Source organism: Maniola hyperantus, chromosome 10 (assembly GCF_902806685.2).
Source record: "Maniola hyperantus chromosome 10, iAphHyp1.2, whole genome shotgun sequence".
NCBI lineage: Eukaryota > Metazoa > Arthropoda > Insecta > Lepidoptera > Nymphalidae > Maniola > Maniola hyperantus.
Window position 1 is genome coordinate 2,176,771 of NC_048545.1, and position 19,332 is coordinate 2,196,102.

The 19,332-nt window shown below is 33.8% G+C and overlaps 2 protein-coding genes across 3 annotated transcripts in view; both read right to left on the reverse strand.

Moving 5' to 3' along the window:
• Nucleotides 1-19,332, reverse strand: part of ChT (choline transporter) — a 447,845-nt gene that overhangs the window by 297,649 nt on the left and 130,864 nt on the right. The gene's annotated exons all lie outside the window — the stretch shown is intronic.
• VAChT (Vesicular acetylcholine transporter) overlaps nucleotides 11,739-19,332 on the reverse strand; it is a 42,413-nt gene continuing 34,819 nt past the window's right edge. The window contains exon 4 of the mRNA XM_034972521.2: nucleotides 11,739-19,088. The gene's annotated coding sequence lies outside the window, so the exon portion shown is untranslated. The remainder of the gene's footprint in view (nucleotides 19,089-19,332) is intronic.

Consider the following 19,332-nt stretch of genomic DNA (forward strand, 5'->3'; position numbering starts at 1 on the left):
TAGTTTGCATTGCCGATCTGTTTGTAGATGTACTTATACAGGGTGTAACCAGAACGGTAGCAAAAACTTAGCGTTATTATGATACTACTTAAACACAATCCAATGCCCATAACCATTTGCCTTATCTTGTAGTTTTAGTATTTTTAAACCCGCAATGTATAACGTGCAAAACTCGGGTCAATGGCCCACCTACGATGTGGCATTAACTCCGAGTGGCCTACTTACGCAACGTTCGTGGACCTCTAGCGTCAGTCAGATGTTTTATTTGCAATATATCGTGAAGTTTTACAAAATATAGGTTTTTTTCGTGTTTTTTGTGGTATCATGTAATCATCATACTATCACCTGTCTTCGTTTTTGCCAGCGTTCTGGTTACACCCTGTATAACAATAGATACAATATTGCTACGAGATAAAATAAGGTTCCATGTTTTTAACCGACTTCTATCTTTTCTTTGATGTCGTTATTTTGGTTGGTTTATGTAGGTTCAGTTTAGTAGGTAGATTGCCACGGCTGAGCCAGAGTTGAGCTGGGTGAATTCAGTCCTTAATTCGTAGAGCAACCAAATTTACGAGCAGGTAAGTATAGTACGTGACAGGTTGAGATAGCAATCGGGTTACGAGGCGGGGGGACGCCCCGCACGTCACCCGCACTCGCCCGCAGTGGGTAAGCGCGGGGGCTGGTGCGGCTGTGTGGGGCGTTCCCTCCCCGATTACCATCTCGACCTGTCGCGGACTATTATAGGTAGTTCTTGACGTGTACGAACAACTATAAATTCAAGTGACAAGACAAATAGCTATTCTGGGCCTTCGCTACTGCCTGACAGCGAGCGATGGCCTAATCGCACCCTAGGGATATAGGAAACTTAGCTATCTATCCTAAGACGTACCTACTTAAGTAGTTGTGGTAGCCAAGTGGGCAGGACGCCCGCCTTCCAATCGGAGGTCGGGGGTTCGATCCCGGGCACGCACCTCTAACTTTTCGGAGTTATGTGCGTTTTTAAATAATTTATATATATATATATAAAAGGAAAAGGTGACTGACTGACTGACTGACTGAATGACTGACTGAATGACTGACTGACTGACTGATCTATCAACGCACAGCTCAAACTACTGGACGGATCGGGCTGAAATTTGGCATGCAGATAGCTATTATGACGTAGGCATCCGCTAAGAAAGGATTTTTGAAAATTCAACTCCTAAGGGGGTGAAATAGGGTTTTGAAATTTTGTAGTCCACGCGGACGAAGTCGCGAGCATAAGCTAGTTAATTAATATAAAAATAATTTTAAATAATATCACTAGCTTAACCGGTGAAGGAAAACATCGTGAGGAGACCTGCATAGCTGGGTTCTCCATAATGTTCTCAAAGGTGTGTGAAGTCTGCCCTAAACCCTAAAAAATAGGCTGTTAAACAATACCTAGGTAGGTATCATCGTGATAATACCAAAAAACGCAAACTTGGAAGCATTCATGTTTTAGTCAGTTCGAAACTATTTGAATAGTACCTACTTTGAAATGCAGAATAGTAAAGTGAATTTGAATTTTATTACTGAACCGAAACTATATTCAGTCTATCTAGGTAGGTACTTCACAATTGAATTTAAATAGCCGTTCGAAGGAAACTCGTTTCAAGTCGTTCAAAGTCTGGGCTAAATTGTATTTACATCCCATTTACTTACTAGATCTGAGACCAACTTTAATTTTCATTTTTTTTTAAATATAAAAACTATCTAACCCACGACTTCGTCCGCGTGGAATTAGGTTTTTAAAAATCTCGTGGAAGCTCTTTGATTTTCCGGCATAAAAAGTAGCATAATATGTCATTCTCCAGGTCTTTATCTATACCCGTGCAAAAAATCACGTCAATCGCAGGCGGGCCGCCAATGCGTTGCCGGCCGGACGGACGGATGGCTGGAGGGAGGGCAGACAGATAAACAGACAGACGGATGAACGGACGGACAGCGGAAGCTTAGATATATATATTATAGTTATAGGCTATCGTTAACAGCTTTCATGTACCTACGGAACCCTACAAAATAACAAAGGTTTCGTTTATTGTGCTCCATCTATCATTGAACTCTACATAGGGGGAGAAACAAATTTACATTAACATGCTATGACTATAGGCAGTAGGTATACATACACATACCCCCTATAGTAAGTGCCAAGGTGTCGGTTCCCACGGGGATCGCCTCGCTTCTTACTTTACACGTGGACATGTCACCACTCACCAGTCATGAAGAATCGTGCCAAAACAAATTTTGCCAAATTGAATTTCATGCGGCATATTTTCATAAGGTTTTATTTTTGCACTTATTCTTTGATGTTACAATAATATAATTATTATTATATAGGTAGGTAGGTACCTACTTACTAACCTCTCATTTCCATACCTACTAATATCCATACTAATATAAAAATGCAAAAGTATGTCCGTTTGTCTGTCTGTCTGCGAGCCTTTCAGGGCCGATCCGTTCAACCGATTTCGATGAAATTTGGTAAGAGATAGCTTGCATCCGGGGAAAGAACATAGGATATTTTTATCCCGGAAAATCAAAGAGTTCCCACGGGATTTTTAAAAACCTAAATCCACGTGGACGAAGTCGGGTGCATCACCTAGTGTTAAATAAATATTATAGAAATATTTTTTATTTAATTAAACTTTTACAATACTTTTGAATCGTGAAATGCATTTTTTGGTTCGGAATGCCTTTCCTACCGAGAAGACTATGATAGTAAGTACTAGATGATGCGACTCGTTCCGTGGATTTAGGTTTTTAAAAATCCTGTGGGAACTCTTCAATTTTCTAATCTTTTTTATTAATGAGGTATCCTACTGAGTTCAACAGGTTGCGAAGCTGAAGTGGCAATAGTTCGTAAAACCGATAGACGTTGGGTTCCCAAGGTGCTGGAATGGCGACCTCGCACCGGAAGACGCAGCGTTGGAAGACCCCCCACTAGGTGGATGGACGACATCAGACGCATCGCACCGAGCCGCTGGATTCAGGCGGTGCAAGACCGTGGCGTGTGGAAGTCCCTACAAGAGACCTATGTCCAGCAGTGAACGTCTATCGGTTGATGATGATGATGATGATGATCCTACTGAGGTACCTAGATAGTAAAAAGCGTCCAAAAGCTTTTATGGTATACTTAGCTGATGTACCTACGAACCGGATTAAAATTGGTCAACCTTGCGATTTAATTACGCAACCCTAGCGTGTCGTGTGATGTTGTGACGGTGAGAGCAGGGTGGCGAGCGGAGAGTTGTTGTTATTTCTCTTTGTAGTGGAAAAATATTAGATTAGTTAGGTACCTACCTTATTTACAATAGGGAATATATATGCATGTAATCCATACTAATATTACAAATGCGAAAGTGTGTCTGTCTGTCTGTCTGTCTGCTAGCCTTTCACGGCCCATCCGTTTAACCAATTTTGACGAAATTTGGTACAGCGATAGACTGCATCGCGGGGAACGACAGAGGCTACTTTTTATCCCGAAAAATCAAAGAGTTCCCACGGGATTTTTAAACACCTAAATCCACGCGGACGAAGTCGCGGGCATCATCTAGTTTTTTATAATTTTAGTTCACTTTTTGATGAAATCGCAATCAAGGGCTTTGTAACGGAATAAAAAAACAGCCGCTCTCTTATGTGATGTGATCTCACCGTAAGGGCGGGTCGTAGCTATGACGACGCAGGTGCGCAGATCGATCGGGCAGGTGTGCCTCACACCGACATACCTACCACTTTATGTGGATACTGGATACACACTTTTGTTGCTAACGGACTTGGCGAAAAGCACAAGGCACACCGGCAGGCGGCAACGCTGTAGCACAGAGTAGACTGTAGCGCAACGTCGCGTCGCAGGCTCCAATTGGACTCGTATCTGATTAAATCAGTACCCTTATTATAAATGCGAAAGTGTGTTTGTTTGTTTGTTTGTTGGTTTGTCCTTTTTTTGCATGGGTATTGGGTAAAGATAAAAACCTGGAGAGTGACGGCTACTTTTTATCCCGGAAAATAAAAGAGCTTCCACGGGATTTTTGACAAACCTAATTCCACGCGGACGATGTCTCCCACTAATAAGACCACAGCGCTTACCACTGCGCCAGTGAGGAGGAGTGCGTCATTAAATTGTTTTAACAACTAAGCTTCTATCACCACTTTTGTCATTTTTTTTTAAATTGTGAGTTAGGTCACTTTTACTCCGATGGACTTTATTTGTAACCCGAGCGGCATCTTAGCAGAGACCCTCGTTAAGGTCCCTTAATATAGTTAAGCAAGTTACAATAGTTTACGACTACATACCTAGTTACAATGGTTTACGTGGTCGCTTGTGGTGTTTTAATTAAAATGGCGTATAAAAAGCTATTTTGCTTTGAAAACTTAAAATGAATTAAAATTTAAGATAGAGTCCCTTAATTAGGGTTCCGTACCAAAACGGTAAAAAGGATGGTACTTAAGTAGTTTTGATTTAAAAAATCCCCTCCCCCTTAATATCTTTAACGTAACGTTTGCAAAGCAATAAATCTGAAATAATAAGGCATTGGAAAAGTTTATGTAGACTTTTCAGGAAAGCAAAACCAAGTCTCTAACTAGCAGTTTACAATTAAACTTTGTTTTGCGGTCCTAAATAAAAGGGATTTGTTTTGGAGACGGTAGATTAATTTACCAAATATCTATTAATCGCATTCAAAATCACTTTCATTTATGTACAGTACGCGGCCGAAAGTGATGAACATCGGCCTTTAGAATGACATTTCATCTTTGCAGAGCGTTGTCTCTGTATATATGATGCTTTGTCGGTCTTAACGATCGAGACAGTGCTCTACAAATCTGCTGTCTCCTTCTAAAGATCATTGTTCATCACTTTTGGCCGCGTAATGTAACTACCTAAGTAGAAGCTAGAGTCGAGGATTGGAAATAAAAAGGGAATGCCAATAAAAGGGTATTGGTGTAAATACAAATTGATCCACTTACTAATTAATATAAAAGCACGTACACACGTCAAGAGGGATCCACATGCGCCCTCAAAGGATTCTGTTTGTATTGAGAGGATCGAGTGCAACCGGAGGGCCGGAGGGCCCTGAGAGGGAACAGTAGGGTTAGCATGAGATTTTACATCTCGATACGATTGAACGCAACTATAATAGAATTCGTAATAGGTTGGAATTCGTGATAGGATTTGACTGTTGACGTCGTAACACAATAATTATTGTCAGAGTAAAATAAATTCGAACGTTCTCAATTTAAAATTATATAATTCAACGAGTGGCTTTCCAACTGACCATGAGGTTAGTACGGGCCTCAAGGCTTTGCCGTACGGGCTGTTACTCGCGGGAAAGATTGCTTCCCCGTTGTTCCTACCTAGCCTGTGATAAAGGCTAAGGTCTGTTATGTTGTTTTAGGGCCTAATGGTGTTGAAGTATCAATCCATGTGCCTCGCACTGTACGCGATGCGCTTACCACCAAGCCTCCCCTATTGTCTCATCCGGGAATATCAGAGATTAGAGACTTCTCTAATCTGTGGGGAATATCGCTCGCATCGTCCTCATGTTGCTGCCTGCACCTAAGGGTTGATAAATTAGATTCAGCACCAATTTTTAACTCTGATGGTTTCCACTTATGGCGCTATCTAGAGGAAATTTAGCGTCAACAATAAAACAAGTCAGTTTAGGTCCATCTTATAGTGCTTCCACACTCGAATTCTACCAACGTTGGCGAGCTATAAAATCTCATACTAAACCTATAAGGCCCGGTATTTGCGTAGGTTCAATTACATTCTACAAAGGTACAGTTTGTTTTGTTTAACTAACTGAGTAGGTATATATTTTGTGCTGGTGTGTTAGTGATGTTTTTTTTAATTCACTTAAAACGTTTGCACTATAAATGCATTTTTTTAGGATACCTAATTATTTTTCATCCATAATTTATTGTTAACTTTTCAGTCTATGATCAATATTTTTAAAAAAATCGATATAGTATGAGTATGCTACCTACCTACCTAATAGATAAACGAGTTGATATGTTTTTTTATTATTATAATATAACACCATTGTAATAGTAGGTAAACAACAATTTAATATGTTTGCTAGCTTGATTTCGGTACACATACAAAATTACATTTAAACTCCATTGAGACAAATTCTATGATTAAAACTTGACTAAGAACGGTGAAGGAAAACATCACGAGGAAACCTGCATGCCTGAGAGTTCTCCATAATGTTCTCAAAGATGTGTGAAGTCTACCAATCCGCACATGGCCAGCGTAGTAGACTATGACCAAAACTCTTCTCACTCTGTGAGGAGACCCGTGCTCTGTAGTGAGCCGGCGATGGGTTGATCATGATGATGATGACTCTCGTAAGATGACTATCTCCCAAATTATGTGTAGGTTGAATACACGAAATTTAAATGTAGAGCCTCAATAGCTCAACGGTTAAAGGAGCGGATTGAAGTCCGGATGGTTGCCGGTTCAAACCCCACCCGTTGCACTATTGTCGTACGTACTCGTAGCACAAGCTTAACGCTTAGTTGGAGGGGAAAGAGGAATATTAGTCATCATTGGCTAATATTCTTTTTAACAAAAAAAAATGTAAGTTAGTAGGTGCAAAACACGATCAAACGTATAAAAAAATATTGCTATAAAAACCTGCCGCTCAAAATATCTAAAGGCGTAATGAGCGGGAGACTTCAGGGATCCATGAAAATTTAACAAGCGTCCACCCCCTAAGAAACAACTCATAAAATATTTAAACTCCCATAAAAACCTAATAGCTCGCCGGGGCAGAGGCCCCATCGTCTATTGGCGTAATGATAAACCGGTCAAGTGCGAGTCGCACTCGCGCATCAACGGTCCGTTCCTTCTTACAAGAAATAGCACTTTTTTAGGGTGCTGTACCTCAAAAGGAAAAAGGAACCCTTATAGGATCACTTCGTATCAGAATCATAAAATTTGGTAGGTAGGTAGGTCTTATAGCACAAGTAAAGAAAACCGAAAACCGTGAATTTGTGGTTACATCACAAAAAAAATTAAATGTGTTCATGAGCAAATAAATAATTAGTATTATCAATTTTTAAAATAGGATTACTATACCAAGTGCGGTATCATATGAAAGGGCTTTACCTGTACATTCTAAAACAGATTTTTATTTATTTTTATGCATTATAGTTTTTGATTTATCGTGCAAAATGTCGAAAAAATACTCGGTTACGGAATCCTCGGTGCGCGAATCTGATTTGCACTTGGGTGGTTTTTTATGATGTAACCACAAATTCATGGTTTTCAGATTTTTCTCTTTGTTTGTGCTATAAAACATTGCTTACAGCCTTACATGATTATAGGTCAACGGGAAGTATTATAAACGTATTGATTTCCTTGACGGGTCTTGACAGACAGACAGACAACGAAGCGATCCTATAAGGGCTCGTTTTTTTCACTGGAGATACGTAACCCTAAAAATATATCGCCCCATTTTTCGCAAGACTTAAAAGGGTAGCCTTCAAAGCGAGAGCTGGGTAAACGTATTTTCGTGAAAGGAATAAGAAATAAAATACACCTATACATTTTAGAACGTAGTATCTTGGAGAGTGTCGCATCATTATCCCAAGTAAATGCTTACTATTTTGTGATTAATAGCTGGGGTTCACGATATTCAGCAATGATGAATATAATGCAGGCAGAAATAACTTATATTGAAGTGTAACTGTTAGTTACACTATTTTACGTAGCACAACATCTACGCCGTAACTTGCGCAGTGAAAAAATTTAGATGACCCGCCCCGGCTTCGCTCAAGTGGAATTTTCAAAAATTGGCGAGGGGGTGGAATTTCCCAAAATTTTGAAACACATATTTTTCATTTTGAACCGAAAGTCCAAATATCAATTTTGAAGAATATTAGGTAGGTATATTCATCAAAATTGATATTTGGACTTTCCTATTTAACCTAACTTGAAAAATTACAAACTATCATAAAAATCTTTAAAGCCTTCTTCAGGGATGAAATTTCCAAAAATCCTTTCTTAGTTATCTTCGTCATAAATCAAAGAAATATAATCTCAAAATTCCGAGTTTTAGAAAACCTAAAACCCAGTGGTTTAAGCTGTGCGTTGACAGATCAGTCAGTCAGTCAGGCAGGACAAATATTTTTATATAGGTACATAGATAGTAAGTGCTGCTTTCCTAACAAAATAGGTACGCGGCAAAGTTCCTACGAATCCACCTACAGTTACACATTTAACAGATTTTATTCTTACCCATCATCTTTTTACCCAGTACAGCACCCCTAACAGCTTAACAACACAATTGCGATATTGTATCTACAACCTTACCTACAGACCAGCAAACGTCGCCCTCGCTAATTAGACTAATTACTATTGAAAACAACTTTACCGCGCCCTACGAGCCCTTCCGACTCACCCCAATCGAATTTAAACTTAAATACCAAAGCCACACAGTTCAAACTTAGTTATCACAACACTAAATTAATCCTATTCATATGCCAAACGAAATATTAATCAAAGGTTTACCATATAAAGTTGATATTCCAGTGATGCTAAATAAGTCTTCGAACCAAAACGTTGGGTACTAAAGATTTATCAATATGAAACTTTATGTGGACACTTTAAAGTTGAATTTCGCTACACAGATTCATAAATCGATTGTTAAAATAATTGGATGATTTCCATAGAAGGTGACGGACGGTACTCGTGATAACGATCAAAGAATTTAGTTACTTTTATTTTTAACTAACTGTTACCTGTTAAATTATATACAAAATAGCTTAGTTTAAACTTAAAAACATGGCTAAAAAGCCTATTAATATAATGATAATTTTCAAAGTTTCATAATAGCTTAAAAAATATCCTGGTACATTCTAATTTCTGATGATGTCAAACAATATAACTACGACTTACAACTTTATTCGTTGGAATAAAAAGAGGAAGAAAGTTTGGTGAATAAATTTTAAGGGCACCTTAAGGTTTTTTTTTTCGTTAGCTGTACCATAGAAAAATTTTTTTTTTTTTAAATGAAAGTAAAAATAGGAGATTTAGTGAAAAAGAAACGAAGAAATTTTGATCTAACAAGTATATTCGATCACTGAATTAAATTTGATCACGTTACATACAACTATATAGAATCATAATCGATTACTGTGTATTTACTTGATTAAGCTAACCGATACGACTACTGATCGTTTTATTGGTGAACAATTTGAAACTCACGTCCAGATCATCAAAACGTAACACGTACGAGTAATGACGAGTTCTCTAGCGACTATACGTAAAGCGTAGGTTTCTCATCACATTACTTATGCACAGTGTAAGTACCTGCTAATAAATAAATTACTAGCAATCTGTATTGTGATCAGACCAGACCAGCTGAAACTATATTATGCAAAACTTTCTAACAACAGGTTACTACTTTGGTTTTTGCCAATAACTTGCTTAATTTTCATGATTAAGATATCGAACATAAGACATGAAACATCTAATAGTTCATGAATTATATTCGGTACCTTGCTAATTATATTGCTACATGTTTCGCTAACCGAAAACTATTGTATGTTTTAATTTTTACGCGATCTAAATTTATTTTGTACACAAATTGATATTTTTTTATCGAAATGCTCACCAATAGAAACGAATGAGATACATATCTACATATTTTAAAAATCTAATTTTAAGAATACATTACACAGGTAACTGTTATTGATATTGATTTCATCCAAAACTATACACGTGCAGATACAGTGTTATACGTCGTTTTCCTGGTTTTGCCACCATGTATAATTTTGGTACTTATGCGATTATTAATGGTACATATCAGATACACATATTATGTGCGCAGAGTGATGTGTCTTAGTAACAGCATAGTAATTCACGTTTGAGAAAATCCACATTTTGAAAAACAAATTATAGAAGTCCATCATAAGCCTTCAGTGCATTTTAAATACTTTATTATCGTTTGTTCCAATCTGAAATGTATGGGTATATTCATTGCTGGTAATCGATGAATATGTATTAAGAATACTACGTCATATTCTTTCTTAGGTCTAGGACTTTAAGCCCTATGCTTTCATGGAAATGATGGAAACTGTCAAGGCACTGTCACTAAGGCAAAAATGAAACATGTTCATGCACACCTCACTCCACGCACACAAATTGTAAATATTCATTTCTATACAGATAATGATTTTAATATTTTATAATGATAAAATAATTTTAACATTCTACTCATTTAATTTTTACAGCAGCGAAACTATAAGAAGTTATTATTTAAAATTCCTACTACGTTAACTAACATATACGTTATCTAATATGCATGGTTATGTATAATGATAAAAGTAGGTACATGAATTATTACATTTAGCGACACTATAAATATAATATTGAGATTCAATAATATTTTATGCTAAGCAAAATAATTTATAATTTTACTTCTTACTTATGTTAGCTTATTGAAGTTAGTTTAATGAATTGGACAATATTTGACTCATCCGATGTCACGCGATCTGTGGCGGGGAGCCATCTTGAATCGATTTGTATAAATACCAGTGTTTGAAGATTTTTAAGCCAGTCTCGTTCCGACTCGAGACTCAACGACTATTAAATACTTTTGTGTTTAGGTCGATATTTGATTAAATGGTTACAATAGCAATTGTGCCATAATCAAGTTAATATTGCAGTTAGGTTATTATAAAGATTAAATCTCTCAATAAGCCTTTACGCGTTGCGATCTATATCCACGTGCAAGCTTTATATGAGGGAACATTTTAATAACTTATAAAATTAGTTAAATTTAACCTGCTTTTCTGACTTATGCTTAAAGTTCAGAAGCGGGATCTAACTTACGTTGCCTTAATTTTGCTTTGCCATCTAAACAGTTGTATTTTTGAAAACGCGAGTAATTTAAAGTAAAATTAAAATATACCCGCAGATATTTTTTTATAAAGTACCCGCAAAATTTTTGTTAAATTTGAACAGTTAGACGCCACCGAGTTTCTTGCTGGTTCTTCTCGCTAGGTCGTGGCCATCCGAACCAGTGGTAGAATTGCTTTAGAATCTAAAAGTAATTTAGTACAGTAAGTGATGCAGATTTTGTGTACATCGAATGAGAGGTCAAACGTTTAGATTTATTGTTGTGTGATTAAAACTGACAGCGGGCAGTTCAAGGAATGTTTTCATGTTTTGATTGCTAATGGGCGAATACCCTCTGTTTTAGTTGTTGTGAACATTACGGGGTCACGCAATAAAACAGTTTAGTTGTTGTGAACATGAAGGGGTCACGCAACGGGTAGTCGGTTATTTCACGAGACGTGAAGACGATCAGGAAAGGCCGACTGTTAGCTTATTGAAGTTAGTTTAATGAATTGGACAATATTTGACTCATCCGATGTCACGCGATCTGTGGCGGGGAGCCATCTTGAATCGATTTGTATAAATACCAGTGTTTGAAGATTTTTAAGCCAGTCTCGTTCCGACTCGAGACTCAACGACTATTAAATACTTTTGTGTTTAGGTCGATATTTTGATTAAATGGTTACAATAGCAATTGTGCCATAATCAAGTTAATATTGCAGTTAGGTTATTATAAAGATTAAATCTCTCAATAAGCCTTTACGCGTTGCGATCTATATCCACGTGCAAGCTTTATATGAGGGAACATTTTAATAACTTATAAAATTAGTTAAATTTAACCTGCTTTTCTGACTTATGCTTAAAGTTACGAGTTACATTTTAAATGAATCTTAATTTTTAGCTAATTTTCGTTTGACTACACATAATTAGTAAGTGTAACAGATTTAAAAAAATGCTAATGAAAACAATAGGTACTTTGATAAAATATTAACAACATTTTAATCACGTTTGAAATGTGTTATAATCACTTAATATTTAAAGAAAAACAATATATATGTAATATAGTATACTATATCACCAGTAAATGAGTAAGCCAGTTTAGCTTCTTAATTTCGCTAGCTTACTACATAGTTGGAATATGAAGATAATATAGTTACATTTACTTATTATACAAGTTGGTGTATTTCCTTGGAATCTGATAAAGATAACAAAGTATTTACTGATCAAAAGTGACAATATGCGAACCTTATTCATATTGTAATAGTAATATTGAATACTATCCTACTGATCCCTTAATCCAAATTAAACTAAGTTTAAGTGTGGTTTAAGTACTTCAAACATTTGCTAAGCAAACAACTACAAAGATGTCTTGTGATTTCTGATTACTACATGTGTGCTTAAAGCTTAACATTAAATTTATATTTATATGAGGTATTTATAAAGATTTTTTACTCACTTAACAGTAATTTTATTTAACTTATAATATTTTTAACCACTATAGTTAAAGTATATTGACACATAATTATAATAGCAGTAAACCTCATTCATTACTAAAAGCATGGGAAAATAACTACATCAAAATAACTTTCATTAAAATTTTAAACGCTTCAATAAGAAACATCACAATTTTAAAAGACTCTTCTGAAATTCTTAATTAGACGATTTTAATTAATACACAATAATATTCACGTAACACGTTTCTAGTTTTCACAATAATATGCTAAATATCTCATAGAACTATTAAGTACTTATGTTTAATATTACACATAAATATAATTACGTAAATCGTCTAACGTCAAACTAACCATTCATCATTCTTCCACAACATTTTTACAGAATTCGCATTTATAATTCACTATTTTATTTTCATAAAAATACACGTATGTACCTAAGTAATAATTTTGAGATTAAAACAAAACAATAATATATTATCACTAAGCGTCTATAAAATGCAAATTATAAAACGTAAGTTGAACACTTAAAGAAATATCTTACATTTCTAAGTGATATTGCACTATAACACGCTTTTTGTGGTAATATTAACACGGAAAGTTATTAGATGAAAATACTTACATGCTTATTTTTTCTAAAATTATCTATGCAGTTCTCTATGTACAAATTTTATAACGGCTGGTTGTATCGAATAGATATTAAAATTGTGAATATGACATCCATTTTTTCTAGACTAATTTTTCCCATCAGGCTATTGTTAAAATTACATTGAGTATCAACTGTCGTAACATATTACTTAACATACATACTTTCATAATCCATTCACATTTAAAGGGCTGAGATCAAGGCGTAGATATATTATTTACGCTATTTCTATAGATATAAAGGGAAACGCTGCCTGACTGACCGATCTATCAACGCATAGATTAAACTACTGGATGGATCAGGCTGAAATTTGGCAAGCAGATAGCTATTATGACGTAGACATTTGCAAAGAAAGAATTTTCGAAAACTCAACCCCTAAGGAAATAAAATACGGATTTGAAATTTGTCGAAAGTCTACGCGGACGAATGTCGCGAAAGTTAGCTAGTTTTTTATAATTCTCAATTTTTAAACCATTCATCAAGTCATTCAATTAAAGACTTTTTATTTTATTGTTATTTTACGTTTCATTGTAATATTTAACTAAAGAAAGAATGACCACTTTATTATTGTCTAAAAAAATTAAGAGAGTTCTTATTATAATAGCTAAACACGAGGATTAGGAAATAATATTTATGCTAAAGATAGGTACAATATTATTAATAAGACAAAGAACTAACGGACGGGTGTTGATCTAAGAGGGAATATCAACTGCAAACACTGTTTAATTTAATATTTATACTGAATCATTAAGCAGTCTACTAAAGCTTCTATATGAATTTAGTTACGTAAACTGTTGTATATGAGCAGGTGTAACTAGTTTAACGACTAAATTCATGAAAGATTATGTAAGATATTAATTAGAACATGATAAATGAAGATTTTTTCATTAACACCATAAAGTACTAAATATTAATTAATTGATACAATAAAGAAAATGTATTTTTATTACAAAAAAACAACAATTTAGATGTTTGCAGTTGTATTCTAATAGAAAGTAGATAAATATACACATACATAAAAGACAGATATACACTTTCATATCCACACATAGGTACTACAATATCATAATATGATAGTAACAATATATCATTATTCTCATGATTTAAAATAAACCCCAAAGTTAAGCCACTTTTCTCAATAAATTTAACTTCGCAAGCATTTTTTAAAAGTTGAGAACATACATTTAATTCTAAATAACCTAACATAAAACTTTCTCATAAAAGATCATTATAAAGTTTTATTTACACACAATGTATGTAATGGAACTTTATTTTATTTGAAATTTTACTCATTCAAACGTAATATTGTGCTATTTCAAAGTTTTTATGATTATTACGTGTCCAAATATGTTTTCACGAGATATTACTCGAGATAAAACTTTGCCAATTTGTAGTTTTATCTCTATTTTAAGAAAAATTTATTAAACCAAATATTGGCTTTAACTGATTAAAACTACTAGCTAAGCACTTTTCATCCTTAGTTTAGGTACATTAACAAACTAGTTAGCGCTAGTTTTCAACAAAACTTGCCAAAGAATATAGCCAATTAGTATCAATCTTGTAGTATCATTGTCTCAAAATTATTTGGTTTCGCTTTTGAGATAGCAAATAGTAAGAGTCAACAAAAATGTCTACAATTAGTATTTTAAGAGTTTTGTTTAAAACTCCTGCCACTCCTGATATTTTTGCACAAATCTGAATTATACTTTTAAAATAAAATATTTTTTTTACTGTTCCCAAAGCTAAATTTATTTCAATTAGTAATTTATCTATACAAAATACTACATACTGTGCATTTAAAAATGTAGATACAGTAATACAATATTTTTAGTACAATTAAAATGTAAGTAGGTACATTAAAAGACACATATATAAAACTATTACATAAATTGTATATCTTAGCCTAATGATATGTATGTGATATTAGGTTCGTTATTGCTGATATAACTATGGTATAATAGACATTATTATTAATAATATGTATAATGTTATCACTGAGCTTAAACACAGCGTAATACGACGTTATATCGTGGACTTTGAAGAAAGAAAGGCGTTACGAAACTTAAACTTATACGTGAGTAGAGTAAACTTGATAATATGTAACTGATTTGATGCAAGTGGTTTGATCTACCATTCTTGTTTTTATATCTTTTACGCATATTTTACGTCAATTTTAATTTTTCTTATTATTTTGTGTAATTTTCATCAAAATCCACGACAGTACATTTATCTAAAAGTAAGCCTTACTCAGCGTTGATACTCTACTAAGTAATTGAATTTCGGGAGAATTTGACACGAAATTGACTTAACTTACGATTAAAGGTCTCTACTCACTAAATAGAATTGCACAACAGTCGCAAACGCACCGTCATTCAATCATTGTCATAATATTTATTTTATTTTATTTTATTTTATACGAGCAGATGATTGCCGAGCAACGTGCAGTCTCTACAACTGCTCAAGCAGCTGATATATGCATTAGGTATCGCTCAGAATGTTTGCAACTGCTCGAAGCGGTCGCAACTGTTCAAGCAGTCTCTCAGATAATGAAAGCATGATCGCTATGCTGTTGCAGCTTCAAGCTGTATGTGTATGGTTGCTCTAAGATGGTGCATAGTAGGTATTAATATTTTTTGAGCAGCGCTTGACTTGATAAATGATGCTGTAGTCTAAGCTGAGTTTTTCTTTCTTTCTTTCATTTTGCGATTTGCCTTGAAAACACAATTTAGGTACGTCATATACTCAGTGTTGTCTTAAAGGATTACCAATCTATGCCATCTAATGTTGTTCAGTGGACAATCATAATTGTTTCTATTATGATAAAATATTATATCCTTTTTATATCGGTGTATTTGCGATCATAGTGCGGTTCGATATAATGAGAGAAAACCTTAAATAATAATATCTGATCGAACTTAGATTACTTGAATTCTACCAATTCTTCTTAGTTAATTAGCAACCATACCTAATGATAATGCTGCCCCCGACGAAAGTAAGGAAATTTTTTTCTTCCCTCTACCATTTTATGATCATATCTTGGGTTTTCATTAATTATTGATATACTTAAATAAAATAAAATCAATATAAAATGAAAATCAGATAATTAAAGACACGGGAATGTGGTTTTATTAGTCGTAGAATACCTAATGGTACGATTACACCTAACGAGTACAGTGGCGAGTCAGTATCCTCGGCCGAGTACTCGGTTGGTATAAACACTTACGAGTGCTCGGCGCAATTTCGAAATACATATAAACGGCCACCACAGCACTGTCTCGGCCGAGTGACATTTTACTGTGTCGCTTCACTACTCGGTAGGTGTAATCAGCCCATCAGTAGTTGAATTATATTGTAGTGTGTATTCCAAGATTTCAAGACGGAGTTCTTTCCATACAACCAAAGTTTGGTTCTAATTTGAATATCAGTCAAACTCAAGGAAATCTTTAGACATGTTCAACAAGACGCTTTACGCTCTAAGCTTTGTATGAAAACTGAAGCCCGTGTATTTACAAAATCTCATTGAGTTTGATTGTTAATATTTAAATAAGAATAAAACTTTATTTGTATGGAGCGCGCTCCTTACAAACACTCCTCTTACAAAAACTCATTACTCTCATTTGACTTTCAAAGACTCTTCTGATATCCCTTATCCCTATCCCTATCCCTTAAGATAAGCTTTTAACACTGGCAATTCAATTTTTTTCTTCAAACATATCTCAGAATACATAAGTTAGAAAAATAAAAAATCTTAGTATATAAAGAATGTTAGGTAATTACATTTTTAGTTTTAAATGAAAGATCGCCTTTTGTCGGGAGCTGTATCTATTTGTGCGCAATAAAATAATGTGCTATAGGACAATCCCTATGAATACTATTGTACTTTGCAGGCTACCCACTAACTCCACGAGAAAATATACCCCATCAATCTTCCGCTTCATTGACGCAAATGCAAATAATTGACCAACTACCTCTACATTAATGCTTTTTCCCTTTTAAGATACTAAAATAACATTTGCATTACATAGCATTGAATACTGTTGCATCTACAACATAACGTATCATAACTTGGAGCTATGACTTTTTTCAATGTTTTAAAATCAATGCAATTAAAAGCAAAATCATTAATTATCAAAAAAGATATTCTTTATAATTTTTAAAAAGTATTTCATTAGCGTAGTATTTAATGAGTATCTTGGCGTATATTGCTATTCCTACGAAATACTACACTGTTGATATAAGAATAGAGATAGTTAATGCGTTCAAATAATAGGGTAAATTTTTTAACTATTCATTTTTAAGTGATAATTTTTTTTAATTGTAGGCTTTTTAATTTGTGATTTTATTTAAATATTTTTATTTAAATAGTTATAATAACTTTTTACTTTGTTCTACACAAAATAATTTAGATTTTACTACATAATAAATATTTAGTGATTTTAAATTATTAATAATTGTGCTTTTTTACAATAATAATAGTTATAATATATTTAAAGGAAAAAAGCACTCGTGTAGAGCCAATTTCAAAGCACTTGAAAATACATTATCATAAAGAATATTAATTATTCACAATAATCACTTTTTACTTTATACACTCTTTCAATTGACATGTCGGGCTCGTCACATTTTCTTGTACAATTAACTTTAGTTATTTTAATTTTGTATTCCTTTATAGCCGAGTCTGTGATTACATTTTTGTCCTAGGTCATATCAGTGGGCACTATAATATTATTTTTATCGCTTGTAGTTTCCCTCGCCTAAACTATACAATGAGAGCCATAAAATTTTTTTTGTCTTCTTTCTGTATTGCTTTCAGTAAATAGTCTCTTCGTGTAATTGTGTAATTATTTTACTTGACTTATATTAGATTTTCTTTTTAATTAAGAAAAAAAAACTGACTACTGGTACAATATATTTTAGTTCGAAATATTATTCGTATCTCTCTTGTTTTCTTTATTTTGGAATATAAGACCGCATCTTTTATGATATTTGCCAGTTCTGGTATTATGTAAGGTATTAAAAAAATGTTATATTGTTCACTTATAATATCCAAATAATACATTATGATGAACAACATATTTGTTCCTTGTAATGTTTATTCACATTTTAATCATTATTTTAACCCACCGTATGACCTCTGTACTTTTCAATCTTGACACCACTTTACAGCTAAATAATACAAATATGTTACAGATAAAATTCAAATACGCGGCTAAAAACGACAGCAAATATATCTAATCTACAGTTTGGATTAAAAGTTAAGACACAATGAGACTCAGTATTTACTGGCCTTCTTTCTTTAATTACATCTCATTTCATATCGGTCAGTATTAGTAACCATATGGACGAATGGAAAACTGATAGTTTTGCCTTTAGACGTTGTTTTAAAAATATGTTTTCTTTGAAATATTTTCGTTGATCAGCAATCCTTTTTATATTAGGAACATGAAGATCTTTATGAATTATATAATACCAAAATATCTCAAAATCAGTTCAATTAGTGATAAATGTCACCGTTTTTTTAAACAATCCCCAAACTTATCCCAAGATGTCTTGACTTTTAGACAAAAATACGAAGTATAATTTTATTATTAATACCTTAAAATTATTTTATAATTTAACCTTAAGATTAAGTGAATCAAAAGATTCTGATATGTTTCGTTACCTTGGTTGCAACTTTATCACAAGTTGATCTTAACTACTAATTAATATTAATTGATATTCATTAATTGATTATGTTTAAGTTTATCTATAATGAGATATGACTTTGATATCGATAGAAGCATTGGAAGAAAATCGTCATATTTTTGAGTTTGACTAAACACAATTTAAAATTTCAACTTTTGTGGGTACATTTATCGATAATAATAATTAACTCATGTACTAGGTAGTGGTAGTCACGATAAGTCTGCAGGCATTGTGATTAATTTCACTTTTATGATTAATACCAGTTTTAGCAACTAAAACTTGTAGAAATTGTTTGCTATTAGTGTTACGCAGTGCAAGAGCTTGACACTTGCCAGAGCTAATTTCTGCAAGTTCTATTGCTGGTGGATACTTGGCTTTAGATAAAAGTTGAATACAGTAATACATTTATTATTTAAAAATTAAGCTAGAGTTTCTCTAGCTTAAGGTAGCTCAGTTCGGTGCTTTCTCCATACAAACGTAGGAGGGAAAATACAACAATATTCGATATTGTACGCACAAAACTAAGAATTATATCGATTTATCTCGTCATTATCTAGGTTTATTGATATATAAAATATTGAAAAAAATATTGATTTAAAAGTTACGAGGCTCAAAAGATTCCTATTTTAACACTTAATTAATGACAACTTTGGGCGTAAATAAATAAGATTAGGGATATGAAA